Here is a 12,219-nt window from a genome sequence, read left to right as displayed (position 1 = left end):
CGGCTCTTACACGAGGTACACGAAGGTGCCTGTGGAACTCATCAATCGGCTCATAAGATGAAATGGCTGATCAGGCGATCAGGGTTTTACTGGCCCACCATGCTTGAGGATTGCTTTAAGTACTATAAAGGGTGCCAAGCGTGTCAGATGTTTGGGAAGATTCAGATGGTACCCGCATCAGCAATGAACCCCATCATCAAGCCTTGGCCATTTCGAGGTTGGGGCATGGATATGATCGGCAAAATCCATCCTGCATCGAGCAAAGGCCACGAGTGGATTTTGGCCATTACAGATTACTTCACTAAATGGGTGGAGGCCGTCCCTATGAAGAAGGTAAAATCGGAAGATGTTATCAATTTTGTGAAAGAACATGTCATTCATAGATTCGGGATTCCCCAGACTATTACGACCGATGGAGGTTCGGTCTTCATTTCTAAAGAGTTCAGAAAGTTCTGTGACGACATGGGAATTAAGCTGATCCGATCGTATCCATACTATGCTCAAGCAAATGGGCAAGCTGAAGCGTCCAACCAGAGCCTCATCAAGTTGATTAAGAGAAAAGTTAACGAGCACCCTAGATGTTGGCATGAGGTATTGTCAGAAGCTTTGTGGGCTTATCGCATGTCATGTCATGGGGCTACAAAAACCTCGCCATACCAGCTGGTCTATGGACAAGAAGCCGTATTGCCTTGGGAAATTGCGGCTGGGTCGAGACGTGTTACGTTTCAGAATGATCTAACATCTGAAGAATATGCGGCCCTAATGAGTGATAGTATTGAGGATCTAACGGAACTCAGACTTTGGTCGTTGGAGAAGATTAAAGAGAACAAAGCCAAGGTAGCTCGTGCATACAATAAGAAGGTGAGACCAAAGGAGTTTCAGGTTGGAGATCTAGTATGGGAAGCTGTGTTGCCATTAGGAACTAAGGATAAAGCATACGGTAAATGGTCTCCTAATTGGCACGGGCCGTAAAGAGTCGACCAGGTTTTGAAGGGTAATGCATACATGCTCGAGCAGCTGGACGGTGTTAAATTCCCAGTAGCTGTCAATGGTCAACATCTCAAGAAATATTTCCCAAGCATGTGGGATGACGGACAGTGAAATATGGGGCGATGCATAAAATCGGCCAGTAAATTTTTTTTTTACGTACAAGTCATAGCCGATGTACAGACATCGACTTTAGAAAAATATGCAAAACAACAAGATGCAAGTACAGCCGATGCACAGACATCGACTTCAGACTAAAAAGCCGATGCACAGCCATCGACTCTAGAGGAACAAGCTCAATTGAGCAGTTATCGTATTGCATATAGAAGCTCCACTGAAGGGATGCCTCGAGGGTATGAAGGATGCAGCAGTAGAATGTCTGGTACAAAAAATTAATGACGGGATGAGACATTAATTCAAGTGTTTACTGTTGAATTCCGACACTATGCTCGATGGTGACCGTTGAGGATTACCTTCAGGCCAAAGATCGTAGCATTGGCGTGAGATTACTCTACCATTGGATTCTGCCATTGGATTCGCTGTGGAGTTGAATCTGCGTGATTGAGGATCTAAGATTCGCGTGGCCGTGAATTGGATTTGTACGAGCGGCAATTTAAGGATCTGGGTTTATTCTCTCAGGCGGAGGTTGCAGTTTACCGTGTGAATAGGCAACTGATTTGGCCTTAATTGCGTGTTATGGTAAAGGCCGATGTGCTGCCATCGGCTCTTTGCACGTTGACTTTCTTTGACAATCGACAAAATTGATATGAAAGCAAAATTGATATAGGAACATTTTCTTCATTAATAGAAGGAATTTCTTACAGAGAAGAGCCGATTGCTCGAGGGAGGAAGAACAAAAGAGAGGTCTATTGACCAATCTACTACTACTACTAGTCCTATACTAGTAGATGCTACTCTATGGGCCGTCGCTGCCCTCGTCGTCGCCGTCGAAGTTGCCGTTGGCACTGCTGCCGGCGGGCTCCTCGTCGCTGCTCCCGTAGCCCTCGATGGGGGCCTCCTCCTCCTCCTCCTCGTCGTCGTCATCCGACCCGGCGCGGAAGCGCTTCGCCGGCGGGTAGTCTTCGAGGGAATCATCGTCCTCCTCTTCTTCCTCCTCGTCGGAGGAGGTGAAGTCGTCCCAGGAGAAGCGGTCGTTCTCGCTCTCCGTCTCCAGCTCCCCATCGGCGAGGAATTGGAGGTCATCGTCTCCGTCGGTCAAGGACTTGTCATCCTCAGACCAGACGGAGGAATCATGGTCCTCCTGGTCCCATTCCTCTGGGGCGCGGTGGTTGTACGCCGCCATCAAATTCCCACTCCGGCGTGGGCTCGCGGAAGGAGGAAGACGAGGAGGAGAGAACCGATGAGGCAGAGGAGGAGGAAGAGGAAGACATGGCTACAGAGGAAGGGGTTTTTTTTGCCGATGGCTAGTACAGAGCAAGGGGATGAAGAGGCGAACTGTTCGGCGCGGTTAAATAAAGGGGATATAGTGGAGATTTAATGCCACAGCGGTTTCCGAGGAAGTGGTGCCAAAAAACTGTCAAATCGTGCAGAGAAGTTGAGAAGGCAAGGCATCATGATGAAAGGATACTGCGACGGTTCTGCTCTACCACGACATGACCCTACGAAGAAAAAAACAGAGTGGTTTTGGAATTATCATTGCCAAAACCAGGGGGGCATGTGTTATCACCAGATTTTAACCAAGTCAGGAGGTGGGCCGTGATTGAGATGGGCTTGGAAAATATACACGGGAAATATTCATGAATCGGCCTCGTGCAAGAGTTTGGGCTAATTGCCCGTGTATCTGTAAATTATAGTAGGTTACGTGCCGGTTAGAATTAAAAGATAGAGTTTAGCTCGTACACGGTTGGGATTATTCCCAAGTTAGAGAGTCTATGGACTATAAATATGTATCTAGGGTTATTGAGAAAGGAGGACGAACACGTTCACAACAAACCAATCTAGGCGCATCGCCACCCCTTGTTTCGAGGGTTTCTTCCGGGTAAGCGCTATGCTGCCTAGATCGCATCTTGCGATCTAGGTAGTATCTTGTTTATTCGTTGTTCATGTGTTGCTCGTACTGAAGCCTTTTTGATGGCGAGCAACACCATTATCATAGATATGTTAGGGTTTGCATCGATATTCACTTGATGTATTCGCTTAGCTTTGCTATCCCTAGATATCTAGCTGTCCTTACACCTATCTTAGGTGTAAGGACAGCACCTTGCTTAGTCTTTATTCAGTAGATTCGATCTGTTACGGTTGTTCCTTGTTCTTCAAGGATTAGTTTAATATCCATATGGTTAGGCCTTGCAAACGGGTTGAAGGATCCAGTAGGGCGTGAGGTACGGTTTGCTGATCCTAGAAGGGATGTTCCGAGGATCAACTTCATGTTGGTTTTTAGGCCTTTTCTAGGGTTGGTTTTCTGTCATCTTTCGTACCTGCCAGGCTCAATTACGTGTAAGATGTTCCGGTTGTGTGGTGAAAACCCTAAATCGTCGTAGATCGTTTTAGCTTAGTATTGATCAAGCAGGACCACCATGTTATCGTAGATCCAATACGAATCATGGGTGGATCGGCTCCATGAGCCAATTCACAGGATAACCTGAGAGCCGATCGAGGCTCGTATTTAATGTTTACATGTATGCCATGCAGGAAACTAGTCGAAGCAATCCATCACCTTCCTGACCAGGTATAGGTCAGGTGGCACGCCCTTGCACCAGCATCGGACGTGCGTGCCGGAGCATTGCGGGCCGTCGCCCGAGGGACCAGGGCCCACCAGCAGTCCTGGGAGCCTCCCGACTCTACGTGTTGCCCGTCGCTGCTCGCCGGTGGGTTTTGGTGGTCAACAGTGTCACACATTGTTGCTAGCTAGTATCCCCGCACATGTAGAGCTTCCAAGAAGGCTTCTTCACCATAAATCTCCATCAAACCCTAGCCTATGCATCTAGGGAGTTCAACACACCCTAGAGAGAGATTAGGGTTCATACTAGAGGACATGGCGGAGAAGGAGGTGGGGAAGCTTCTCCACGGAGGAGATTTGGCCGGCGGTGGCTGGAGGAGGAGATCGGGGCCGGTCTCCTCGAGGTCTTGAGGTTGGGAGCTCCTTTGGTTCGAGATGGGCAGGGGATTTGTGGTGATTTGGGGAAAAACGACCTGCCCGGTACCTCTAGTCAAAAGACGCAAGCGGTAGTACCGCTCGTAAAAGCGGTAGTACCGCTTACCAGTACTTACCCGGTACTTAGGGCGGTAGTACCGTTCTGGGGATAATGTTCAGTTTCGTCAGATAACTGCCCCAGAGCGGTAGTACCGGCCTGAGAAGCGGTAGTACCGGCTTCCAAACTCAAAGACACTCAGATTTTGATGTAGACTTGTGCTTTTAGACTGAGTTGGCTCAAGAGATAGATGATGGCTTAGGATTAGATGACGGGACTGTTAAGGTACTACCCAACCAAGCTCGCAAGAATCAAAGCAAGAAAAGCCAAGCTTGGATGAATCTCCCATGAAGAAACAAAGACAAAAGAAGAAGCGAAAAACAAAGACAAGAAGAGAAAAGAAAAGAAAACAAGAACAAAAACTACTCAAGGAGGGGATTGGTGGCCGAAGCCACCGTGTAAGAGTTTGGTAGTGTGAGGTCGCATAGAGACCTAGGACTCACGACTACAACTCAACATGAAGCTCATAGCCACTTGATTGACGAATAGCATATGCTTTGGGTTTCTTTATGCATCATGGGGGGAGAGATAGCTCAATAAATTTAAACCGCACTCCCCCTATGTTCATGCGTGCTTTACATCTAGACATATGGCACAAGAGTGGTATAAGTATCCACTTTTGACACAATTTCCAGATGAGAAGCACAAAGGTAGAGAGGCAAACCTTGATGATTATCGATAGAGAGTGTGTCCATTGTCTTGTCAGACTCATTAGTTGATCCTTGGGGTTGCTATACCGTTGGACCCCCTCATATCTTGCTCTTGAGTATGTCTTGTACTTTGCTTGAGTTATGAAAGAGTCTTGATGCTTTAGCACCCCCGGCGAGAATGGACCAAAAGGATAGGTTCTTGTGAGGTCCCTTGATCTTCATCATGATTTGGTCCTCGCCATGACCTCATTGCTGTTGATGCCGAACTTGAGGTTGTGGAAGAGGTGATCTAGCACTTAGTTGTCCAATGGAAAAGACTTGGCCTTGTGGTGTAGATGGCTCCACATAGGTGGAACTTCGTCCTTCCCCGGCACTCATAGAAGGTAGCTTTTGAGTTTGGCGAGTGCCAACACCCATCCTTCCTATGGTAATCGGGGGAATTGCATCTCCTTTCTCACAAGAAGCACTTCGCCTCCTCCAAAGAACTATCATATCCATCGAAAGATCTCATCACTCAATACCACAAAGCACACAATAGACTCATACTCCATCATCATGTTTGAGTGTCTTCTTAGGTTTGTCTCTCACTTCCGGCAACCCCATGAGATTAGGGTAAGAGTATGGCTAGGAGAAAATAGTGGATTTCTTCTTTGCCAATGAAGACATCCAAGATCTTGAGCATAAACTCCATTCCATTGTTGCTTCTTCTTGCAAGGATTATGTCATAGAATTTGTATTGAAATTGTTTGAGAAACTTCATCATGGTTCATTTCCTTCAACACAATTCCTACAAAACACAATCTCTTTAAGCTTGCTTGTGTTGTCGTCATGAGAAGGATATAGATGAGTGACTTGATGACGAAAACGAATTCCTTGCTTCCGGACAAAAGACTTGTGGCATCAAGATTAACCACCCAATAAGCACCTCCGAAAGCAAGGACTTCCATGGATCAAGAGTTGGAAATAGGAGCCCATTTTACAATGGGCCCTATCTTCACATTCTTCGCTTCATTGATCCCTCTTCCTCTCTCAATCTTCTTTGGCATGATTGCCACTTCTCCTTCATTGCATAAGTCCTCATATGCGTCAATGACTCCTTCCAAGAATTGGTTTTTGACTTGGAGACTCTCAATCTCGGACTTCAAGTGATTAGCTTCATCTTCATGATCCGATAGAGCTTCTTCAAGAAGAGAATTTCTTCTCACGAGAACACGCTTGTGTCTCTCCAAAGTGGCAATGTCGTCTTCATGATTACAACAAATGTAATCCTTACTTGAGAGTTTGTATTCTTCTATGGCTTCATCTTGCATAAGCTTGATCATCATAAGTTTGTCCTTGCTTCTCTTAAGATACGCAATTTCATCCTCATGATTACAACACGTGACATTTTCTTTGCTCAAACGGATCCACTCCAACAAGGATTCATTTTGCCTTTCATTCACTTAAACTAGCTTGGCCTTGTGTTTCTTTAGAGTGTCAATATCTTCTTCATGATCACACCATTGCACCTTCTCTTTACTCAAGCGATAGTATTCATCCAAGGCCTTCTCTTGAGTTGAGATGACTTCCAAGAATTTTGCATTGTGTCTTCTCAAGAAACAAACTTCGTCAAAGAGCTTGTCACAACATGAATTAGGACCTTCATCTTCTTTCTTCTTGGCAAAGGTTGCGACATCCTCAAGTGACCATTCATGATTTTCTTCAAGATAACAATTCTTTGCCTTGAGCTTGTCAACCCAATCAAGAGCATAATCTCGGTCCTTGATGAGATGGGAGATGAGAGAATTTTTGAAGTCTTCAAGAATGAGAGCACTAGTTTCAAGAGTCATACGCATGCACACTTCTTCCTCGTAAGCTTGGGTGAGAGAGATAAGCTCTAATTCCTTCTCCTTTTCAAGCCTTTCCTTTTCCACCATATGGTCTCGATCTTCTAGCATGCTAGTTCTAGGCTTCTCGGTGGAGGAGATCATGGTGACGTCGTTATTGAAGGATAGCTTGGAGAGCCCTTTGGGGAGAGATCTAAACTTGCTCTTACGAATGAGATATCCACCATTTAAGTCCCTTCTCTCGTAGATACAATCCGCAACAAAATGACTTTTGTCACTGATACGTCCATTTTGCATCACTATTTTGTATCATAATTTGGTGTTATTCATTGATATATTTCATATTTAAAGGTGATACTTATGTTATTTCATCTATTTTGCATGTTTCATGATTATTGGAGGATCGCGCACCGGAGTCAGGATTCTGCTGGAAAAAGCGCCGTCAGAATGCAATATTTCGGAAGATCAACAATTGACGGAAATTATATGAAAAATCCTATTTTTCCAGAAGACGAAGGGAGCCAGAAGGGGGAGCCGAGGAGGGCCGCCATGGGCCCACCTCATAGGCCGGCGCGGGCCAAGGCCTGGCCGCGCCGCCATGTGAGGAGGGGGCCCACAGCCCCCTCTGGCCTCCTCTCCTTCGCGTACATCTTCGTCCCGAAAACCTAAGCTCCAGAGGAGAGTCGCGAAGAGTCACAGCCGCCTCTGCGGGGCGAAAAACACCAGAGAGAAAAGAGCTCTCTGGCAGGCTGAAATCTGCCGGGGAAATTCTCTCTCGGAGGGGGAAATCGATGCCATCGTCACCGTCATCGAGCTGGACATCATCTCCATCACCATCACCATCATCTCCATCATCATCATCACCGCCGTCTCCACCGCTGCACCTCGTCACCGCTGTAACAATTTGGGTTGGATCTTGATTGTTTGATAGGGGAAACTCTCCTGGTATTGATGTCTACTTGTTATTGATGCTATTGAGTGAAACCATTGAACCAAGGTTTATGTTAAGATTGTTATTCATCATCATATCACCTCTGATCATGTTCCATATGATGTCTCGTGAGTAGTTCGTTTAGTTCTTGAGGACATGGGTGAAGTCTAAATGTTAGTAGTGAATTATGGTTGAGTAATATTCAATGTTATGATATTTAAGTTGTGGTGTTATTCTTCTAGTGGTGTCATGTGAACGTCGACTACATGATACTTCACCTTTATGGGCCTAGGGGAATACATCTTGTATTCTTTTGCCAATTGCGGGGTTGCCGGAGTGACAGATACCTGAACCCCCGTTGGTATATCGATGCAGGAGGGATAGCAGGATCTCAGAGTTTAAGGCTGTGGTTAGATTTATCTTAATTACTTTCTTGTAGTTGCGGATGCTTGCAAGGGGTATAATCACAAGTATGTATTAGTCCTAGGAAGGGCGGTGCATTAGCATAGGTTCACCCACACAACACTTATCAAAACAATGAAGATTAATTAGCTATATGAAGCGAAAGCACTAGACTAAATTCCCGTGTGTCCTCAAGAACGTTTGGTCATTATAAGTAAACAAACCGGCTTGTCCTTTGTGCTAAAAAGGATTGGGCCACTCGCTGCAATTATTTCTCTCGCACTTTACATACTCGTACTTTATTCATCTGCTACATCAAAACCCCCTGAATACTTGTCTGTGAGCATTTACAGTGAATCCCTTGTCAACACCTTCTGCTCCTCGTTGGGATTGACATTCTTACTTATCGAAAATACTACGATACACCCCCTATACTTGTGGGTCATCAAGACTATTTTCTGGCGCCGTTGCCGGGTGATACGCGTACAGCACGCGTCCGTTGGGAACCCCAAGAGGAAGGTGTGATGCGTACAACGGCAAGTTTTCCCTCAGTAAGAAACCAAGGTTTATCGAACCAGTAGGAGCCAAGAAGCACGTTGAAGGTTGATGGCGGCGAGATGTAGTGCGGCGCAACACCAGGGATTCCGGCGCCAACGTGGAACCTGCACAACACAACCAAAGTACTTTTCCCCAACGAAACAGTGAGGTTGTCAATCTCACCGAATTGCTGTAACAAAGGATTAGATGTATAGTGTGGATGATGATTGTTTGCAGAGAACAGTAGAACAAGTATTGCAGTAGATTGTATTCGATTAAAAGAATGGACCGGGGTCCACAGTTCACTAGTGGTGTCTCTCCCATAAGATAAATAGCATGTTGGGTGAACAAATTACAGTTGGGCAATTGACAAATAGAGAGGGCATGACAATGCACATACATGATATGATGAGTATTGTGAGATTTAATTGGGCATTACGACAAAGTACATAGACCGCTATCTAGCATGCATCTATGCCTAAAAAGTCCACCTTCAGGTTATCATCCGAACCCCTTCCAGTATTAAGTTGCAAACAACAGACAATTGCATTAAGTATGGTGCGTAATGTAATCAATAACTACATCTTCGGACATAGCATCAATGTTTTATCCCTAGTGGCAACAGCACATCCACAACCTTAGAACTTTCTGTCACTGTCCCAGATTTAGTGGAGGCATGAACCCACTATCGAGCATAAATACTCCCTCTTGGAGTTAAGAGTAAAAACTTGGCCAGAGCCTCTACTAATAACGGAGAGCATGCAAGATCATAAACAACACATAGGTAATAGATTGATAATCAACATAACATAGTATTCTCTATCCATCGGATCCCAACAAACACAACATATAGCATTACAGATAGATGATCTTGATCATGTTAGGCAGCTCACAAGACCCGACAATGAAGCATAATTAGGAGAAGACAACCATCTAGCTACTGCTATGGACCCATAGTCCAGGGGTGAACTACTCACTCATCACTCCAGAGGCGACCATGGCGGTGTAGAGTCCTCCGGGAGATGAATCCCCTCTCCGGCAGGGTGCCGGAGGTGATCTCCTGAATCCCCCGAGATGGGATTGGCGGCGGTGGCGTCTCTGGAAGGTTTTCCGTATCGTGGTTCTCGGTACTGGGGGTTTCGCGACAAAGACTATATGTAGGCGGAAGGGCAGAGTCGGGAGAGTCACGAGGGGCCCACACGCTAGGGCCGCGCCGCCCTAGTGTGGCGCCGCCTCGTGGCCCCACTTCGTCTTCTCTTCGGTCTTCTGGAAGCTTCGTGGCAAAATGGGCCCCTGTGCGTTGATTTCGTCCAATTCCGAGAATATTTCCTTACTAGGATTTCTGAAACCAAAAACAGCAGAAAACAACAACTGGCTCTTCGGCATCTCGTTAATAGGTTAGTGCCAGAAAATGCATAAATATGACATAAAGTATGCATAAAACATGTAGATATCATCAATAATGTGGCATGGAACATAAGAAATTATCGATACGTCGGAGACGTATCAGCATCCCCAAGCTTAGTTTCTGCTCGTCCCGAGCAGGTAAACGATAACAAAGATAATTTATGGAGTGACATGCCATCATAACCTTGATCATACTATTGTAAGCATATGTAATGAATGCAGCGATCAAAACTATGTAAATGACATGAGTAAACAAATGAATCATAAAGCAAAGACTTTTCATGAATAGTACTTCAAGACAAGCATCAATAAGTCTTGCATAAGAGTTAACTCATAAAGCAATAATTCAAAGTAAAGGTATTGAAGCAACACAAAGGAAGATTAAGTTTCAGCGGTTGCTTTCAACTTATAACATGTATATCTCATGGATAATTGTCAACATAGAGTAATATAACAAGTGCAATATGCAAGTATGTAGGAATCAATGCACAGTTCACACAAGTGTTTGCTTCTTGAGGTGGAGAGAGATAGGTGAACTGACTCAACAATAAAAGTAAAAGAAAGGCCCTTCGCAGAGGGAAGCATTGATTGCTATATTTGTGCTAGAGCTTTGATTTTGAAAACAAGAAACAATTTTGTCAACGGTAGTAATAAAGCATATGTGTTATGTAAATTATATCTTACAAGTTGCAAGCCTCATGCATAGTATACTAATAGTGCCCGCACCTTGTCCTAATTAGCTCGGATTACCTGGATTATCATTGCAATGCACATGTTTTAACCAAGTGTCACAAAGGGGTACCTCTATGCCGCCTGTACAAAGGTCTAAGGAGAAAGCTCGCATTGGATTTCTCGCTATTGATTATTCTCAACTTAGACATCCATACCGGGACAACATAGACAACAGATAATGGACTCCTCTTTTATGCATAAGCATTCAACAATTATTAATATTCTCATATGAGATTGAGGATGTTTGTCCAAAACTGAAACTTCCACCATGGATCATGGCTTTAGTTAGCGGCCCAATGTTCTTCTCTAACATTATGCATGCTCTAACCATTCTAGCGGTAAATCTCCCTTACTTCAGACAAGACGGACATGCATAGCAACTCACATGATATTCAACAAAGAGTAGTTGATGGCGTCCCCAGGAACATGGTTATCGCACAACAAGCAACTTAATAAGAGATAAAGTGCATAAGTACATATTCAATACCACAATAGTTTTTAGGCTATTTGTCCCATGAGCTATATATTGCAAAGGTAGAGGATAGAAATTTAAAGGTAGCACTCAAGCAATTTACTTTGGAATGGCGGAGAAATACCATGTAGTAGGTAGGTATGGTGGACACAAATGGCATAGTGGTTGTCTCAAGTATTTTGGATGCATGAGAAGTATTCCCTCTCGATACAAGGTTTAGGCTAGCAAGGTTTATTTGAAACAAACACAAGGATGAACCGGTGCAGCAAAACTCACATAAAAGACATATTGTAAACATTATAAGACTCTACACCGTTTTCCTTGTTGTTCAAACTCAATACTAAAAATTATCTAGACCTTAGAGAGACCAATTATGCAAACCAAATTTTAGCAAGCTCTATGTATTTCTTCATTAATAGGTGCAAAGTATATGATGCAAGAGCTTAAACATGAGCACAACAATTGCCAAGTATCACATTATCCAAGACATTTTAGCAATTACTACATGTATCATTTTCCAATTCCAACCATATAACAATTTAACGAAGAAGAAACTTTCGCCATGAATATTATGAGTAAAGCCTAAGGACATATTTGTCCATATGCAACAGCGGAGCGTGTCTCTCTCCCACACAATGAATGCTAGGATCCATTTTATTCAAACAAAACAAAAACAAAAAACAAACCGACGCTCCAAGCAAAGTACATAAGATGTGATGGAATAAAAATATAGTTTCACTGGAGGAACCTGATAATGTTGTCGATGAAGAAGGGGATGCCTTGGGCATCCCCAAGCTTAGACGCTTGAGTCTTCTTGATATATGCAGGGGTGAACCACCGGGGCATCCCCAAGCTTAGAGCTTTCACTCTCCTTGATCATATTGTATCATCTCCCTCTCTTGATCCTTGAAAACTTCCTCCACACCAAACTCAAAACAACTCATTAGAGGGTTAGTGCACAATTAAAATTTACATGTTCAGAGGTGACACAATCATTCTTAACACTTCTGGACATTGCACAAAGCTACTGAAAGTCAATGGAATCGAAAAATCCATCAAGCAT

The sequence above is a fragment of the Lolium perenne genome, chromosome 3, assembly GCF_019359855.2.
Source record: "Lolium perenne isolate Kyuss_39 chromosome 3, Kyuss_2.0, whole genome shotgun sequence".
Taxonomy (NCBI): domain Eukaryota; kingdom Viridiplantae; phylum Streptophyta; class Magnoliopsida; order Poales; family Poaceae; genus Lolium; species Lolium perenne.
The sequence above is the reverse complement of the archived record's forward strand: the minus strand, read 5'-3'. Positions refer to the sequence as shown.